The 16,911-nt window shown below is 40.5% G+C and overlaps 1 protein-coding gene across 1 annotated transcript in view; it reads left to right on the top strand.

Annotated features, from left to right (window-relative positions):
* Nucleotides 1-711: 711 nt before the first annotated feature.
* Nucleotides 712-16,911, top strand: part of MID1 (midline 1) — a 255,745-nt gene continuing 239,545 nt past the window's right edge. Inside the window, exon 1 of the mRNA XM_064475584.1 lies at nucleotides 712-993. The gene's annotated coding sequence lies outside the window, so the exon portion shown is untranslated. The remainder of the gene's footprint in view (nucleotides 994-16,911) is intronic.

Consider the following 16,911-nt stretch of genomic DNA (forward strand, 5'->3'; position numbering starts at 1 on the left):
GAATAATGGGAAACATATTACATGATTTTTCCTGCAATTAATTAATTGACTGCTGAAGTTCTTCAAGACATTTAAGTTGTGTTTGCGGAAGGGTGTTAGTGAGTAGGCAAGAAGATTAAAAAATGTGGAATACACATGTCACCGCTCTGTGGAGTACAGTATATGCTTGTTCTAGGTACTCCCTCTATCTATATTTCTCTGTTTAGACAGGGGCGTGTCTGTTAATATATTGCAATCACACCTCTCTGACAAAGACAGATCTATCACCAGAAGCTTAACTGTTGCATTGTATAGACAAGGAACCGGAAAAGAGTAAACTAAGCTTTTCTTATACTGCTTCTTTCCGTTGATATAAGCGTTGCAGTTCTCGTTTCCCAACTTTTTCACATAACGTTTGATATATGTAGCCTTTACATGAAAGGTCTGATAGGGTTGGAATTATTTTAACGCTATCAGGATGTGCACGCACATACCCTCGTCCTCTGGCGGACTTGCCTTGGAGGACAATGCGGGCTGAGGAGAGCGCCCTGTAGCAGCGTCGAGCGTTCAGTGTAACGCTAACGCGGTGCTCGATATTGTTACAGCTTTAAGTAATGGAATAGTTTCATAGGTGCTAAACCGCCGCCGGGAAAAGCGTTCCCGCCGCTCCGAAGGCGCTTCGCCGCGCGGCGCTAGCAAACTTCAGGCGCTCAGACCCATTTGGTAGCTGTGGAGTTAACTAAGTGCAGCTTACTGCCAGTTAGCCTCTTTCACCAGGAATGCAGTTTGTGTTTACCTATATAAGGAAACCTGTTAGACTTAAAGGAGCTCGGCAGGGCTGCGGGCTGCCTGCGAGAGGGGCGAGGGGGAGCCCGCGGGAGGGCGGGACGGAGCGCAGCCCCCGCCACGCCGCCGAGGCGAGGCGCCCGCCCGGGAGGGACCGCGTCCCCCCTCTCCTTCGGCTTCGGGAGGAAAAGAAGGAAAAACTGTCAGGGGGGAAAAATGGAGGAGCAGGTACGCCGGGCGGATGCCCGCAGCTGGGGGGCGGCGGGGTGCGGGGAGGCTGGGAGGGAGGCTTCTTGCTCTTGCAACTGCGGTTCCCTCCTGAAATGGCTTGCGGGTTTTACAGGGGCTGCAAAGCAAAAGCCTGCTTCTTGTGTGCGGCAGCATCCGTGCGAACGCTGGCTTTAACTCATCTGGCGGTCCGCCTGCTTCTGACTCGGGTGCACCTTCTTCTTCCTGAAGCGATTCTCAAACTTTCTTATCTCTCGTGGAACACAGATGTGAGCTGGGACTGGAAGTAGGGCTGAGATGCTCTGGGTAGCCGGCTGAAGCTTTCCAAACGCGCTGTGTTACGATCCTATCGTGCCTGGGAAAAAAAGTCCTTGGGTTTCTTTTTTTTTTTCTGATTTTTTTTTAATTACTTTTTTTTTACACCTTAAAATGTACCCTTTACAAAAGATGCGCTCCTTCAGCATTCTCAGGGTTTCGGTGTACTTTATTTTGATGTGTATGAATGTAGCTCAGTCAGCATAGCTGGAATGTGTTTGCTGGGATACAGGGAGTTCCTGCGGTAATAAAGAGGTTTATTTTAAGTGAGTTAGTTAAAAAATAAGCTGCAGGTACTGTTCTGGGATACGGAAGCAAAACTTGTTCTTCCACACTAGGGATTACCCTAGTTCAAAACAAGGATATGCGTTTCTTTGGAAGTATTTGCATATTCTGATAACCTTTACAACAGGCTCCAGGTAAAATCCTCATGGAGAGAGAGATTGTTCCTTGAAGATTTTTGGGCAGGACCGAATGGAAAATAAAGTTGAAAACTTATTTCAAACAGCTTTCTAGCTGGAAGAATACTGCCGTGCAGACCTTCAGCACAGTTACTGTTAAGTATCAGCACGTTAGTTGTGGAAGTTGACTCAAGTTTTATGCAATTATGGTGTAAAATATAGAAATGGAAAAATACTTTCAGTTGATTTCTCTAAGTACATTCTAAGAAAAAAATGAAGTGCAGAGAACGAGTCAGAAACAGGTGGAGTCCATTTTCAGAATGATTTTGCTTTTCTGATCTTAGCAACTGATAGACATATGATTGCTTTTCACTCATTTTCATGGTTAATCATGTTCATGTGCACACGCATGTGAATGCACTAGTTACGGGAGTTGTAGCTACATCTTTCCTAGGAGTCAAAGTGGGAAAGTAAATTACATTCCTACGCCTAAGTGTTTAGAAGCTTACAATGAAGATGATCACTATTCAAAAGCCCTCTTCCTTCTAAGTATTTCTAACTTTTATGAATGAATGTCTACTTGAAATTAGTCATATGGTATTACCTGGTTAACATTCATTCAGAACCAGGCATTGACAGAATTAAAATTCACTTGTGTAGATACAGGCTCTCATGCATTTGTATGCAAGACGCTTCTAAACTCCTGACTTCGAAAGTTTAGTGAGGTATTAATGGGAATGACATGGAACAGCTGTAGTAGTTTCAACAGAGAATTTTATAGGAGCATCAACATTGCAAAGAAAGTAGACAGCAAGTTCCTAAGTGCTGCTTCAGTGCTGAAGCTAATGGGATCATTGTCATGAAGCATCTTTGGTCTTGGTGGAAGTCACCAAGGCAAAGAAAGTAGGGCTGGTGGACCAGAACCATAAATTTCACTTGTCTCACTTCTCATCCTTGTGGTTTTGCGGATAACCTTTATTACTGTGAATTGAGTGGGAGCACAGAGGACAGACTTTTAGCAGGGGTGTTAGCGATCAAAGTGTGAATTTAAAAGGCAGGAGAAGACTCTGGGGGAACGTGCTTTTAAATCACTTTTTCTCGAGTCTCTCCAGTAAATTACATTGTCCCTGTCAGTTTTGTGTCTAGCTATGCCGCAATCGTTAGCGGTCTTTTGATTTCCTAGTGCAAAGTGAGGCAGAAGCCTGGTTCAAAGCCTGCACAGTATATTCTGGGTTGACACGAGCTTACTCTGCCCCAGGATCTGAGCAGCCATCTGTGGCGCCATGCTAGTGCAGGGCTGGTCCTGGCTGCAGCCTCCCCTAGGCGAGCTTTGTGCCTGTGACTCTTCCAGGGAGACAAGGGGTGGTGTGGGCTCTCATCCCTTCCAGCCACAGTATCTGCCTTGCACCCTCCTCTGCCACCCACAGCATATGTAATGGTGTGGCTACAGAGCCTGCAGCATCACGGTGGGACTTGCCTAAAACCAGTGTCTGCCCGAGGTATTTTGCCTCTGCTTGGTGCCTTGTCTGTGGTGTTGCATGTGTTTCCATTGGCCTGGGTGCACAAAAAGCAAATTCTTTTCAGACCAGGCTACATAGCTGGAAGATATATCTGAGGAAAATTTTATCCTTGTTTACAATAAGAAAAGAATTGCGAAGTAGACAAAGCAATTTAAATTGTGTGTTATCCTAAATCACAAGAAAAATCCAGTAGCTATGGCTGGGTTATACAATGGCCCTTCTGCCTGAGCTCCTGCAAACCAGCCTCCTACCCTAGGCACTGGTCTCCAATCTGGGTTAATAGGTGACGTGTTTCTTTCACTGCTTAATGAGCTAGCATTCATTGTGACCCTGTTTTAAAGATTAATTTTTTCATTCATTCAGTGATTTTATCAGTTTTAATAACAGAGCTGTGGTCAGGGTACAGTAATAATATTGGGTTGGATTCTATATTTTGAAAATGAATGTGCTGAACCCAATGAAAAATTGGAATTTTTGTTTGTATGGCAGAGATGAGAAGCACCAAATCATTTATAGGTATGGCCTTTGATTACCTGAACCAAAATTATCTTTTGCCTCCCTGTTGTATTACTGATGGGTTAAATTAATGAGAACTATTGCTCATTCATCACTTCCAAATCAGAGTACTTGATGTATTTAGCATAGAGTGTAATAATTTTTTGTTTAGAAATGAAAGAACATACTAAATGTCTTCACTATTTTTTCGCATTTAGTAACCTGCTCATCCTACAAAGTTGTTTTAGGGGTTTTTTTGTATGTTTGCTTGACTTACAACCATCACTGCGTACTTTCATTTTCTGATTTGCATAATATTTGGAGCTGAGTGCTCTTACACATCGACAAGAGGCAGTTGAGCACATCATGGTTTTTTTTCTGGTATCTTTTCACTTATTCAATAATAAAAAAAAAGACTATGCTTTCAAAGGTGTAACTGGAGAGCTTGAAATAATAAAAGAACATGCTGTACTAGTTGCATGTTCCCTTTAGGGTTTTGTTAAAGGCTTTACCATTCCATTATGCTATCATTTCGTAGTGTAAGCATTTTATATGGCACGTGTGATTTCATTGCCCTTAAGTGACCTTGGTAAATTCCTTATTTCCCCTGAAGCACATGCCTAATTGAAAATTGCCATGTGCAGTTGCAGAGCTCTAAGCAAGAGCTCTAAGAATATCACAAGAGGGAGATGGGTGTCCAGAGAGTGGGGCAAGAGCACTTCTGTAGTATTGACTCTATTGCATGAGGTTAAACCTTTGCTTTGAAGACAAATTATAAGAAATTATAGGAAAGGCATCTTAATCTGTCTGCCCAGTTCATCTGCCTAATAATGCTCCTGTTCAGAGATCATGTGATCGACTAAAAGTGTGTGTTGCTTGTTTCTTTTTTTTTTTTTTAAATTGTTTTTTTTAAACTTGTGTGTCCATCTTGTTCCACTCTTGGGTAAATGTATCTGGAGTTTAAGGTTAAAAATATCATTCCAAATCTGATCTGTGCTTTCCAGTCCAGCTGCTGTCCTCATACCACAGTGCCTCGCTTGGCTCTGCTGCGCCACTGCTTTTGAGGATATGGTTACTATGATCGCAGTCTGCAACCACGACCTAAAAATGAGACATTGTGTTCCCTGCTAGAAGCCTCTAGTCTAGCATTGCATTAGAGCTTCTGTGATCGTACGTGCTTAAGAGTCATGCAAATGAAGGAGGCAAAAAGCTGGACAGTGTAAAGCTAAGGAGTGGCTTAAGAAGGCACTTTCTTGGATGAGAGGACTTTAAACTGTGCCTTGGATTAGAAAAAGAAGTCTTCTGCGACATCTGTATATTTATTCACTAATGTGTAGTGCAATTGTTTAGAACGGGAAAAATGCAAGTATTTTAATTAGAAAGGGTTGAGGAATGTGAAGTGTGAGAAGTCTGTGATGAAGATGTGAAACAGCAGTTTTATCATGCCTTCTTGTATGTTTATTCAGTCTGAAAAGTTCAGAAAACTACTGGGCTGAAAATTAAGCCCCCAAAATTCTCTAGTCCGGTGTTATCTTGCAAGTAGTCTCATTTATGAAAGCTTATCCTTTGAATATATTTTTTTCTTGTGTAAATTCAAAGTTATATTTCAAAACTATTTATCAGAGTTTTGGAATACACACTACTTTGAGACTCGTACAGGAAGGTATTGAAAATATGCACCATGTGTTAGGATCTGAGTTTACCAGGTGCTTAGAGTATATTTCCCTGCTGTTTTGGTGCATTTTTTCTTTCAATAAAAATATTAATATTAAATTCATTTTTGATGGTGTAGCAAGTAATTAAGGGAATGCATAAACACTTCTTGGCAAATTTTTTGTGGTTCCATATTTTAATTTTTTCATGTTAAATATAATATACATTCAGCAAGATAGTTAAGAACATACTTGAGGCTGAAAGTCTGTACATAAACAGATGCATGTTTCCCAATGTATCTATATCTGGGATTGTAACACATGTTCCAATTCATATGCACCTAAATTCTCTACTGAACTTTTTACTAAAAAAGATACTATTCTCAAATTATTGTGTGTGCAGAGGCTGGAACAACTGGTACTTTAGGTAAATCAGACAACATTCATAGGATTTTCCTTGAACAAATTGACATCTTCCTTTTACAGGTTTTTGTAAAACTCCTTTGAGGAGTGAATATTAAATTGCACTTTTTTTTTCTTTCTTTTATTTCACTCAATGGTGGGTTTGATATTGGTCCTCTGGACGTCAGATTTAGGGAGGTGGCATTAAAAAAAAAAGATCCATTTGCTTTTGTTAGACATCAGTATATGAAGTTCAGCTTCATTTAGCATTTGGTGACATTCACATTCAGCGATATGAACGAAATGCCATTTTTGACACCTTGTGCATAGTTCCAGTCATTCCAACAGGCTGATAGCACTCTTGTTGGTACTGCACTGGATTATAGAGCGCTCAGAGTAATAGCTTGGAAGTGTCATGACTTGTCTTGTCTGCCGTGCTCCTCCAGTGATGCATGTACTCCTGCTGCTGAGGATCTAACTTCTGTTCTGTAGCTCCCTAGCCTGGAAAATTCCATCTAAAGCCTCAGATCACGCCTCCTGAGGTGGATATTTTTTTCTGGGGGGGACACACTTAATTTCACCACGTATGAAACAACGGTAGTGCTCCTGCTATGTTAATTCTGTAAAATGAGCAGTTGTTTTACTGCACCTTTCATATCTTTATTGTCTCCTTCACAAGAAATTCCACCCCATTTTAGCTGAGGAGTTTAGGCATTAGCAGTTAATTATGAAGTCTTACCTTAAGTATGGCAACGTACCCTAGGGTGGTTTGGGACATCTTGTGGGTTGTGGGTTCAAAGTTATGCAGCTGGGCTTAACACTCCAGTGGGCAATTCTGGCTACGTTGCTTTTTGCCTTTGATACGTTGCCATACCACCACCATTAGCGCAGTGCTTAGACTGCAAACATCTGTTTGCTTTTACTGCACATGTGTTGCTTAAGATGTTCTGCTTTTACATGATGTAAATCACTGGACTCAGCCGGCATGTATGATTCGTTTACTAACTAAACCTTAAATTGTGTCGGTAAAATATATGTCCTATGGGCTGACATGTATGGCACATACAGAAGAGAAAAATGACAAATTCATGTCTGGAGTCAGTGATATTTCATATTTTAGTGGTTTTTTTTAACTCGTTGAAGGGAGTCGTCATGTAAATGTCAGTACAGAAGAAAAGATTGCTGTGAAACTGGCATGCATCCATATATCAGACAATGATGATGGGAACAGAGAAATGCTCTTGATGTTAGAAAACAAAATGATGAAATCTCTATATCCTTCATTCTAGAATTTCACCATATTCATGGCATGAAATGGAACAAACGCCTATAAGAGAAAACAGATACCTTTTGATATGACCGTATATAGGTTAAAGTGCTCTCTTGATTGGAAAAGTTACCTGGATCTTGAAATCAGCTTGGCTGTTGATCTGGGCAACTTTTCAGCAATAACCTGTAGGTATGTTTATGTTTTGGAGACTTAACTAACATCTTAGCTTTAATGCGTACCATTTCATGTTGTTGGAATGCACCACAGGCTTGTTTTGGTTTAGATTAATGAAAGTGAACTCCATGAAATGACTTACAGTTGTTAGCTTGCTTAATTTTGGAGGTTAACCTAATGTGCCTTGAAGATTTTTTTCTTATGTTTCTGCTCTATGAAGAGCTCAATTTGAACATTTTGTCTATGTCACATGAGAACTAAAGAAACAAAACATGAGGAGAAAATGGAAGATTACAGTTGAGCAGAACCATCAGCTGAACAGGCCTTTACTTGCCCACAGACACTTAAAAGTTTTGGAGTATGCAGAATTGCTGTAATACAATAAAATTAAAATAAAAAGCTCTCTCTAGAAAGGACTTAGAAAACTGAAAAGTTTAATTGATGAAGTCAATATCATCTGCCAAGTTTCCAATACCTCACCCAGGCTGAGGGAGCTAGAACTAAATTTGAAAGTAGATTGATTAGCTGGCAAGCTGATCTGAAATCAGGAAGGTATAAGTGAACCAAAAGAAGCACAAGTCCTTACAGTCAGGGAAGAAAATATAATTTATCTATAGAAAATGGAGAATCATTCAGTCAGCAAGAGAATCCGTGGGCTACCACAAATTAGAAAGTGAGTCACCGATGTGACAAAATGTTGAAATGTGAAAGTCATTCTGGGACTTGTTACTGAAGGTATTGTATACAAGAGGATGAGAGGTAATTATTTTGCCACCTTTCGCTGTGATAAGCCCCCAGCCTGAATTCTTCATTCACTTTTATACATGATACTTTAAGAAATAGACAAACAATCTGGAGAAAGACTAATGGAAATCAAACAAAGTTGTAAGAAAAAAACATGAAGTAGATTGCAGGAACTGAGTATATTTTACTGAAAACCTGGATTCACAGAGTGTCCTGTGCAAGGACTTTTATGAACTAGTATTCTGTCCAGCTGCTGCCTTCACCCAGAGGTCCAAGGAGGAGCTGAGGGCAGATGCTGCCTGCCCACTTCTGCCTTCATATGAGAGCAAAAGGTGAAGCTGGAAGAGTGTGCTTGGGAACCAGCCAGAGCTGGGGGTGGCGGCTACAGCTGGGCAACTCATTGATTTTACTGTCAAAGTGATACTTGCACAAACTCATCTTGGTAAATTACTATCTAGAAGAGAATAAACTGTGCTGTAATGCTCAGACATGGTTATAAATATGACAGCAATTAATTGTTCTTAATCTCTGAGGATGCAACAAAAGGCAATTTGTAGCAATACTGGGTTTTGTTAGATTTTTAGGAAGAGCTCTGCAGCTACAATTGTATTTAGGCACTGAAATGGCTTACCCAAAGAAGCTGTCAGATCTGACATTAGATGTTTTTCACAGACTGAGCAAATACGTGTTGTGGATGACCTAGGTATAGTTCATCTTCCCTGGGAGCAGAGAAGTGACCCCATGTAGACACTCTCAGACCTGCATTTCTGTGATTGCTTCCTAAGACTTTGGCTGTGTCCCTAGCATGGAATCTGGAAATGTTCCCTAATTTCAGACCCCAGTGTGTCTCATGGCCATGTCCCAACACTGTAGAAGTGCCTAAGCTGGGTCTGCATCTGCCCTTTTTCTCTACCTTATGCCCCCAGTTCCGATACCAGGTGCTAGCAGATCAGGAGAGTGTGACTCTCTGGTGCCTTATGGGTGGCCCTTATTTCTAAAGAATAGGCTCAGCCTCAGACTGGTATTATATCTATGGTGTACAAGACAGTGGAGTGTACTGTTGCCCTCTTCAATCATTCTAATACTATAGACTCATTGTCTTGGAATTTGGGAACTTTGGCTACTTTACTTTTAGCTTCTACTTTGTTAATAGTTTCAAGAGTTATAGCCAAGACTCCCATTTTAACATTGGCATCTATTAACAATAAATACACATTTGATATGAATGAATGCAAAACCTAATAAAATCATGACAAAAGCAAGTGGAATAGTTACACATGTGAAACCATTGCTATTTACTCTAAGAAACGCGTACCTTTTCCTCTTACTGTGTAGATTATGTGATGTAGAAATAAAAACCAGAACAACATAATCTTTGTAGATATAAAGTAAGCAGGAATGTAACTACTGCAAACAAATGTGAGGAAGTTAAAACCCCCTTGTGTTAGTGCAGGAGAGGAGGTTGTTCTCCCAAGCCCTGTATCTCAGTCGAAAGTAGATTGGAGAGTTACATGAGAAGGCTCTCCTTGGAGATCAAAGCGTAGCGTTTGGTTTGTTCTGTAAAATGTGCCATTGGCAAGAAATTAGTACATCTACCATGGTTATGTAGCAGTGCTGAGTCATTGATTACTGTCGATCAATGCTGTGCACCGTAGTGCTATATCCATTAAGCTCACTATGAGAAAACAAGGCATAACATTCGATCAGTTAGGACCCAAGTTAAAGGCAATGATCCAAGAGAAGGAGAACGTAAAAAAAAAATAGAAAAAGAACAACTAGATAATGGAATTGAGATTAATTTCGTCTGCTTGATACCTCCCATAACCTCATTCTCATGACTCAGCATTTCTGAGGTCAGTTGTTTTGTGAGATTGGGTAAACCGAATTCCTAAATGATGGTCGACTTAATTCCTAGTGTGTAGGCCACAAAATGGCAAATATTGAACTGCTGACCTTCCTAAGATTATTTCTTTTTTTTCACTATCACAAGCATCTACTTCAACCAATCCATCTATTCACTTGTCTGTGAATAGAATATTTAGCTCTAATGGGGAAGGTGCAAAGGGGTTGCAGAAGGGATATTTGTTAGCAGAACAAACTGCTTTCAACTACGCTGTTCAAAGTAATCTCATGACAGCAGAGGCTGAATATGATCCTACTTCCTTACTGTAGTCAGAGGGCTGTTTTTCAGAACTGTTCTTCAGACCAGTATTTACCCTAAGTAGTGAGATGGCCACTGTGAATTTCACAGCTTTCTGAGTAAGACAATGTGGTTGATGGCTGGAGACTCTGTCTTGCAAGAATGATCCCATAACACATTCTGCTCATTCCCGTTGGAAAGTTACTGTCTTCCACAGTGGTCTCTGACTTAATCTAATCTTTTTTTCCGAGTGCAGAGAAAGGGAACATTGTCTCAGGCAACCAATGTGTAACTGCTGGAAAATACTTGTTTTGTGATTTAAATCATTACTATGACTTTCAAATACTGTCTTTTGGGGTGAAAGCATACTATGGTTTATGTTCATAAGCAAAATCACTATCTGACTCTCATTTCTGAGGTTTAGAAGTTCTGCATCTAAAAATATTTTGCACAAATTAAATTAAACCAGGCTACTAAAATATTCAGTAATTGTAGACAACTGTATAGCCATATGTCTATGCAAAAACAGCTTTTAACATTTTGCCTAGAGGAAAATGCTCTTTCAGATACTTGGACCAGCTAAATCTAAAACTAAAACTTGTTTGAAAGATGACATTCTTCTGAGCAAGGTTCAATAATTCTCCTAGACCAGGGCCATGTCAATGGTTTTTCATGGTTTTATATTCTGAACATATATGTAAAAGTAAAATGCTAATGAAACATGTGACAAATCTTATGCCCAGTAATGTGCAAATACAGTACTAATATTAAAAAAAAAAAAGGCAATGTGTACTTTGTAAAGAGCTGGTGCTTAGTGTTTTCCCCACTGAAGTCATTAAATGCTAGATCAAGAATGATGCATGTGTTATGAATCGGGTTTTGCTCACCTTCTAGGTGTGTGAAGTGTGATGTCAAGCTTTAACTGCTGTGCCTTTCATAATCAAGACCTCAAAACAAGACTTGCAATACAGGGGATGATGGACTGCCCTCCTCTGGAGTCTAGGGACACTTTCTTTAATGCCAGTGGACAGTTTCGTCTGCTTGGGACATTCTTCCAAGGGTAGTTGCTAATAATTATTCTCCCAAGAGCTGAGCAGAGCTCACCATTTTTTAAGCACAACTAGAGATGGCTTTGTGTTTTGTTTTGTGGTTTTTGTTTTTTTAATGACCTTTTACGTGACTAGCTTGCCCAGGAAATGCAAGATGTGTGCTGGAGATCTTTCCCTGCCTAAGGACGTGCTAGTCTGTGTTTAATATCTCCCAGAAAGGCAGTGCTGTGGCCATGAGGTAACAAATCCATGTAGACATAAACTTCTTATTCCCTCCTGTAGCGCCTGTGCTACTGGGAGAAATAATCCAGACTTTGTGGTCTTCTGGTGAGAGCTGTCACCAAAGGAAGGAGGTATCCTGGCTTTTGGGCCTTACTAACATAATTCTTAATATGTTTTACATTATGCAGATGTTGTCCAAAAAAAAACTCCTAAAGCACTGGATCAAGGACTTGTTTTTCCTCCCACGTGGAGGTTGTAAACACTTGGGAGATGAGAACTCCCTGGGAGAGGGAGAACTAAGACTAAATCAAATTAAGCATTCGCTAGCCTTAAAACCTCCACGTGAAGTTAGGCACATCCATTGGCTTCTGGCACTTGCACTAATTTGGGCCTCCTGAACCACGAATAGGTGGAGACAGCAGCTAGGTACTCCAATGTACAAGCACTGAATCAGATTTGTGTTTACCTTGGATTTTTAAACCACAAAGTTTGTCCAAATTAATCACAATCTTTTACCATAATAGTTTGGTCTGGCTGGACTCTGAAGAAATCAGTTTTATAATTTACAGCTGGTGCCTAGGTTGTGTGTTCAAGCCACTCCGTTTTTTAGTATAGGGTGAACTGGGCCATATCTGTTGAACACTGTGCTCGGAAGGTGACAATGTTATACTTTCCCACCCAGGAGGGACTGTTCTCCAGGCTTTTTCTTCTGTGCTCAAGAAAAACATATGGTCTAATTCACTTGGAGGATTCCTTCTGGTGATGCATCAGGCATAGTTAGTGCTTCCTTTCTCTGACTTACCAGCATCTTCATAGTAATATTGGTTTACCTGCAGTCCCTATGGAAGAAATGGCTAATTTATGAACTACTGGGAGCAGAGAGCCCTGTGTTCATGGGACCACGAGGTTTCAAGGCTCTGAATACATGAATTGATAGGTTAGTCCATGGAAAGTGAAATTGTCCTAATTCTTAAAAGCTGCAGATGCATACTCACTATGTGTTATGAAAACTCAACAGTAACAAATACATCTAAAAGCTCAGGGAAGTTTTTCTATTTTGTCCTGCGTTCACTGTTTAAGAGCTGCCACTGCTTTTTTGTGCTCTAAGATGGGCAGAAGTTGCTTGCTCATGTACTGTTTCTGCTGCGGGCTGTGTTGAGTGTTTGTGCCCAATGCGTGACTTCTCTGTTCTAAACTGCACTGACTTAGTTTGTCTTCTAAGTTTCTGTGAAAGTGTAGGGAGAAAGGGGCTTTTAAGATACTGTAAAAGAGAAATATTCTTGACTTTTAGTGTCACGCCTTCTTAGAAATCCCACACTTGGTTTTGGACAAAGGATTCCAGACAGTTGGCCTCTCTCCAAAGTGACTTATGGTTTTACTCTTAAAGGGAGAGAGCCCAGGTGCAGGAGACTTAAATAACAAGGGCTTTAATGTTACGTTGCAACCATAAATACACTTTCCTTATGACTTTTTTGGGTGTGACAAATACTGCTGAGCTGAACCCCACTATTCGTGCATCCTGCGGAATATAGGATCAATCATTCTTCTACCTTCCCACAAAAAAGACATCTCTTTCTGTTTCTTGAAGAAATATCAAAGCTATCTTGAAGAGCTATCTTCACCATATATGTTGTTCTAAACTTGAGTTGCAAGCTGTTGAACTGAAACAATAGGATCAAGCACGTTACAGACTTCCTTTTTCAGTATGGTGTAGCTTTTCCAGTGCAGTGTTTATCTGCTTCATATTCAAAATCGTAGCTATAAAGAATACAACTGTCTGAAAAGTTTTCAAAGGCTCAAAGAAGATAAATTGTTTAGACTGTTTCATCCCAGCATGTGTAATAAAGGATGTTGAGTAATTATTACAGAAGCACTCAAACTGCACTGATCAACACACAGAAATTAATATATGGTGTGTGTGACAATTTTTGGAAGAGATCTGTATCCAATTATAAATTCCTCTCTGGTTTATGAGTAAAATTTATGTGGAATAGTCTTTCAAGGGAAGTGGTAAAGCACTGTGTACTAAACCACTGGCAAATGAACTGTACAAAGTGTTTGAAGGGTCTTCAGAAAGAAGATCTAAGACGACCGGTGGTGTGGATGTGATGACATCATGGAGTTCCCATGTCTCAGTACTGACTTGCATTTTGACAGCTGTGCAAGCTAGAAAGTGCTGTCTCAGAAGCATCAGGATGCACAAAATTTACAGTGTTCAGAGCATAAGAACTCCTTCCTCCATCCCTGTTTCTGATTTTTCTGATTGAGCTGATCTGTTTGGGAACATGTATGCATTGGAGATTCGAGAGAAGCGTGCCCTTAAATAAGGATGGAGCCTCTGCACAAAGCACAAGAAATAACAAACTCTGAAACAGCAAATGTCCCACCAGCTAGATCACCAGTCTGGGTTATGAGAAAGAGAGACCCAGGTCTATCGCCTTTTTTTTTCTTGATTTCATGGGGTGGCATTAGAAGCAACTGTGGGCTTTGTAGCTCTCACATGAAAAACATCTCAGCAGCTTACTCAGAAATGCAAATAGTCATACTTCACATTTGCTGAAGCTGCTGTAAAATGTGCAACCTAGCTCTGCAGTACAGACAAATCTTGGCTGATACCTGTGAGCGTGACGCTCAATGTTGTATTCTGAGTAGCTTGATTCTACTTCAGTATCAAAGGAAAATGAGGTATTTCTGGTTCATGTTGGTTTGTGTATTTTTTTCATTAATTGTTTTTGATCTAAAACATTGGCTGGCCAAAACACACTTTTTTGCAGGACTCATTAATTTTGACTACACTTTTTCATTATAAGAAGAGTAGCCAGTAAAATGAGGGATGTGGAGGAGAAATGTAGAAGCTAGCTTCATAAGCACGGATAGTTTTGTTTTCAGTTCTCTGATATAGGCTCTGAGTCATGCCAAGTTGTGAACAGAATAGGATCTTAACCTTGAACCTGTCACATCTGGGATGGGTGACCCAGATCCTGGCTGCTTTGGCCTGTTCCTAATAGCTCCTAATGTTCTATTCTGTATAATAACAATTTTGTTTCTTTTTTCAGAAGGGCTCAGAGCACACACCTCAGGTGAGTGCCTTAACCATTTTATGAGTCTGAAATGAGGAGTCTTCCTATCTGTCATCTTTTTTTTGTGTTGCGGACCACTTTAAATTTACTTAGGTATAGAATGAGGCACTCCTGAAAGTAAAACTATTTTTGCCTAGCTCTTGCTTTGCCAATCTAAAGTAGTTTATCTCCTTAGTACTTCTTTCTGTGCCTCCTTTCTCTGCAGTAACTCCTAAAAAACCCAGTCTATTGGAACTACCACATGATGAAGCAGGCAAGTATGGCCCTATAAGGAAAATGGTTCTGCTTTTGCAATGACTACTCTATAAGGGAAGTTGAAGGGACCTTGTTTTCTGTCAGACCGGTGGAGCTGGCAGCAGCTTATACAACGCTGTCTGTTCCTGGAACAAGTTCAAATGGGTTTTAGTGTGGGGGCACTTAACCATGTGAGCTACCAGCCTCACCCTTACGATGCATCGTTCAAATGCAACCGGATTAGTAACACAGCACCAACGCCTCTTGTGAGGCCTCTCTTTCGAGAAGGACGGCTATTTTTATTCATTCACAGCTTCATCAGCCTGTCTCCTTGTCCAGGGCCATGAACATTTGTCCCCGCTGTTGCAGATGTGCTTCTTGCTCAGGCTTTGATCCCCCTTCCCCAGAGACACGATCAGTCTGCTGAAAGCCCGTTTGTTTCGTAAACTCGAGCTCTGGCTAAGCAGGGCTTACAGCCTGTTAGAAACCAGGATCCTTGAATCTAGCAGTTTTGTTGTTTTTCAGCTGTGTACATGTATGGTCACACTGAGAAAAGTAGTATGTCACTCACACTGGAACGGAGTGTTGTAGCCTACAGTAAGTGTGCCTGTACCAGCTATGTAAGCTAGCTATGGCGAATTCATCTCACTGGCCAGTTCTACAGCATTAAAGTACTTAATCTATCTCAGAATTAAGTGGTGCAAAGAAATTAGACATCTCACACACAGAGTTTCAGTGTTTAAATGATTTAAAAAGGTTAATGAAAGTGTAGCAGATTTGCATACAGTTTGAAAAAGCACTGAAGCATCACTCCCACGGGAAACAGGGGAAATGGGAGTAGAAGGAATTGAATTTATTGTAGATATTACTTGCTATGTTAGGTCATGCAGACCAGAACAGGGATCTAAGGCCCTGAGCCTGCAAACACTTACACACTTGCTTAACTTTACTACATAGTGTAGTCTCATGTAAGTTAGTAGGTCTGCTCATGGCAATAAAATTAAACGTGTAAGAAAGTATTATTAGGCCTGAAGCCTCATATTTGATTCTAAATATATTAGAAAACCAGGGAAGGGTTTTGTACAATGGCTTAACAGACCGTACTGGTAGCTAGATGATTTTTTTTTTTTGTCTGAATTTTGAACAGATGGCAAAGAGCCTGTACCTTGTAAACTGAAAATATCAGTAATACCTCCCTGTAAGTGTAGCAGTGACTGAAGTCTTACTGCAAGGATGCAGAAAGAGTGGAGTATGAAATATTTTACAGATGCTACCTTTTCCTTTTGCTCTTTTCACAGTTCTGAGATTGGCCTCAAAATGTTTTGACAGTGTTAAAAGCTATTCCCCTCCCTTTACCTATCACAGTTTGCTAACCAGCATTTTCATGCAAGATTTGAAGCAGAATGTTGTAAAGTTATATGCTTTTAGTCTGTAAAACTTTGGACTCTGTCCAGCAGACCGTTTTTACATGGCCTGGATCCTTTTCAGGCAAACAGGATCTGTACTAGGGTGCAAAATTTTAGACAACTGATGCATTCTTTAAAATAACTACAAGTTGGCTCACTGCCCCTTGTAGGAGTCTGTTAAGACTCCCCCACTGCTGCCTAGGAATATATTTCTGGAGACAGGAATTGAGAGTGCCAACAAAGTAACAAATTTGATGGTAACCTTTCTTTCCTCTGGCACTATGAAAATATCTTTGTAATTTGTTAGCCATCTAAGCAAGACGGGTAAGGGCACTTAACACGTCTGCATCAACATATCTGTAATCTTGGGGAATAAATATTTTATGATTTATAAAAGGCAAATATGTCACAAGAAGGTTGGGTTTTTTCCCCCCCCCCGGCTTTAGCGACAGACTGACTTCCCAAATCCATGATGTCATTCACAGAAGAAATTTGTTCCTCGATACGCTGCAAAGTACTTCAATTCAAGCCTCCCCCAGAAATCTGCTGTGGGTAGCAATCCCTGCAAGCCCATCTGGGGGAAACTCTACTCCATCTCCTTGCAAGGATTTAACAGTTGCATTTTTTTGCAGCTTCTTCACTTTTGTGCCCTGTATTCTTAAACCCAGAACTTCTGGATCTTCATTATTCTCTGTCCCTTTTACCTGATGGGATCACCTCTGTTTCTTGCCATAGCTGTGGTGGCAACAGATGAACTGTTTTATCTGTTCTCTACTGTTGGATACAACTAGGAGATAATTCATCAAAGGAGAAG

The sequence above is a fragment of the Phalacrocorax carbo genome, chromosome 1 (genome assembly GCF_963921805.1).
Source record: "Phalacrocorax carbo chromosome 1, bPhaCar2.1, whole genome shotgun sequence".
NCBI classification, from domain to species: domain Eukaryota; kingdom Metazoa; phylum Chordata; class Aves; order Suliformes; family Phalacrocoracidae; genus Phalacrocorax; species Phalacrocorax carbo.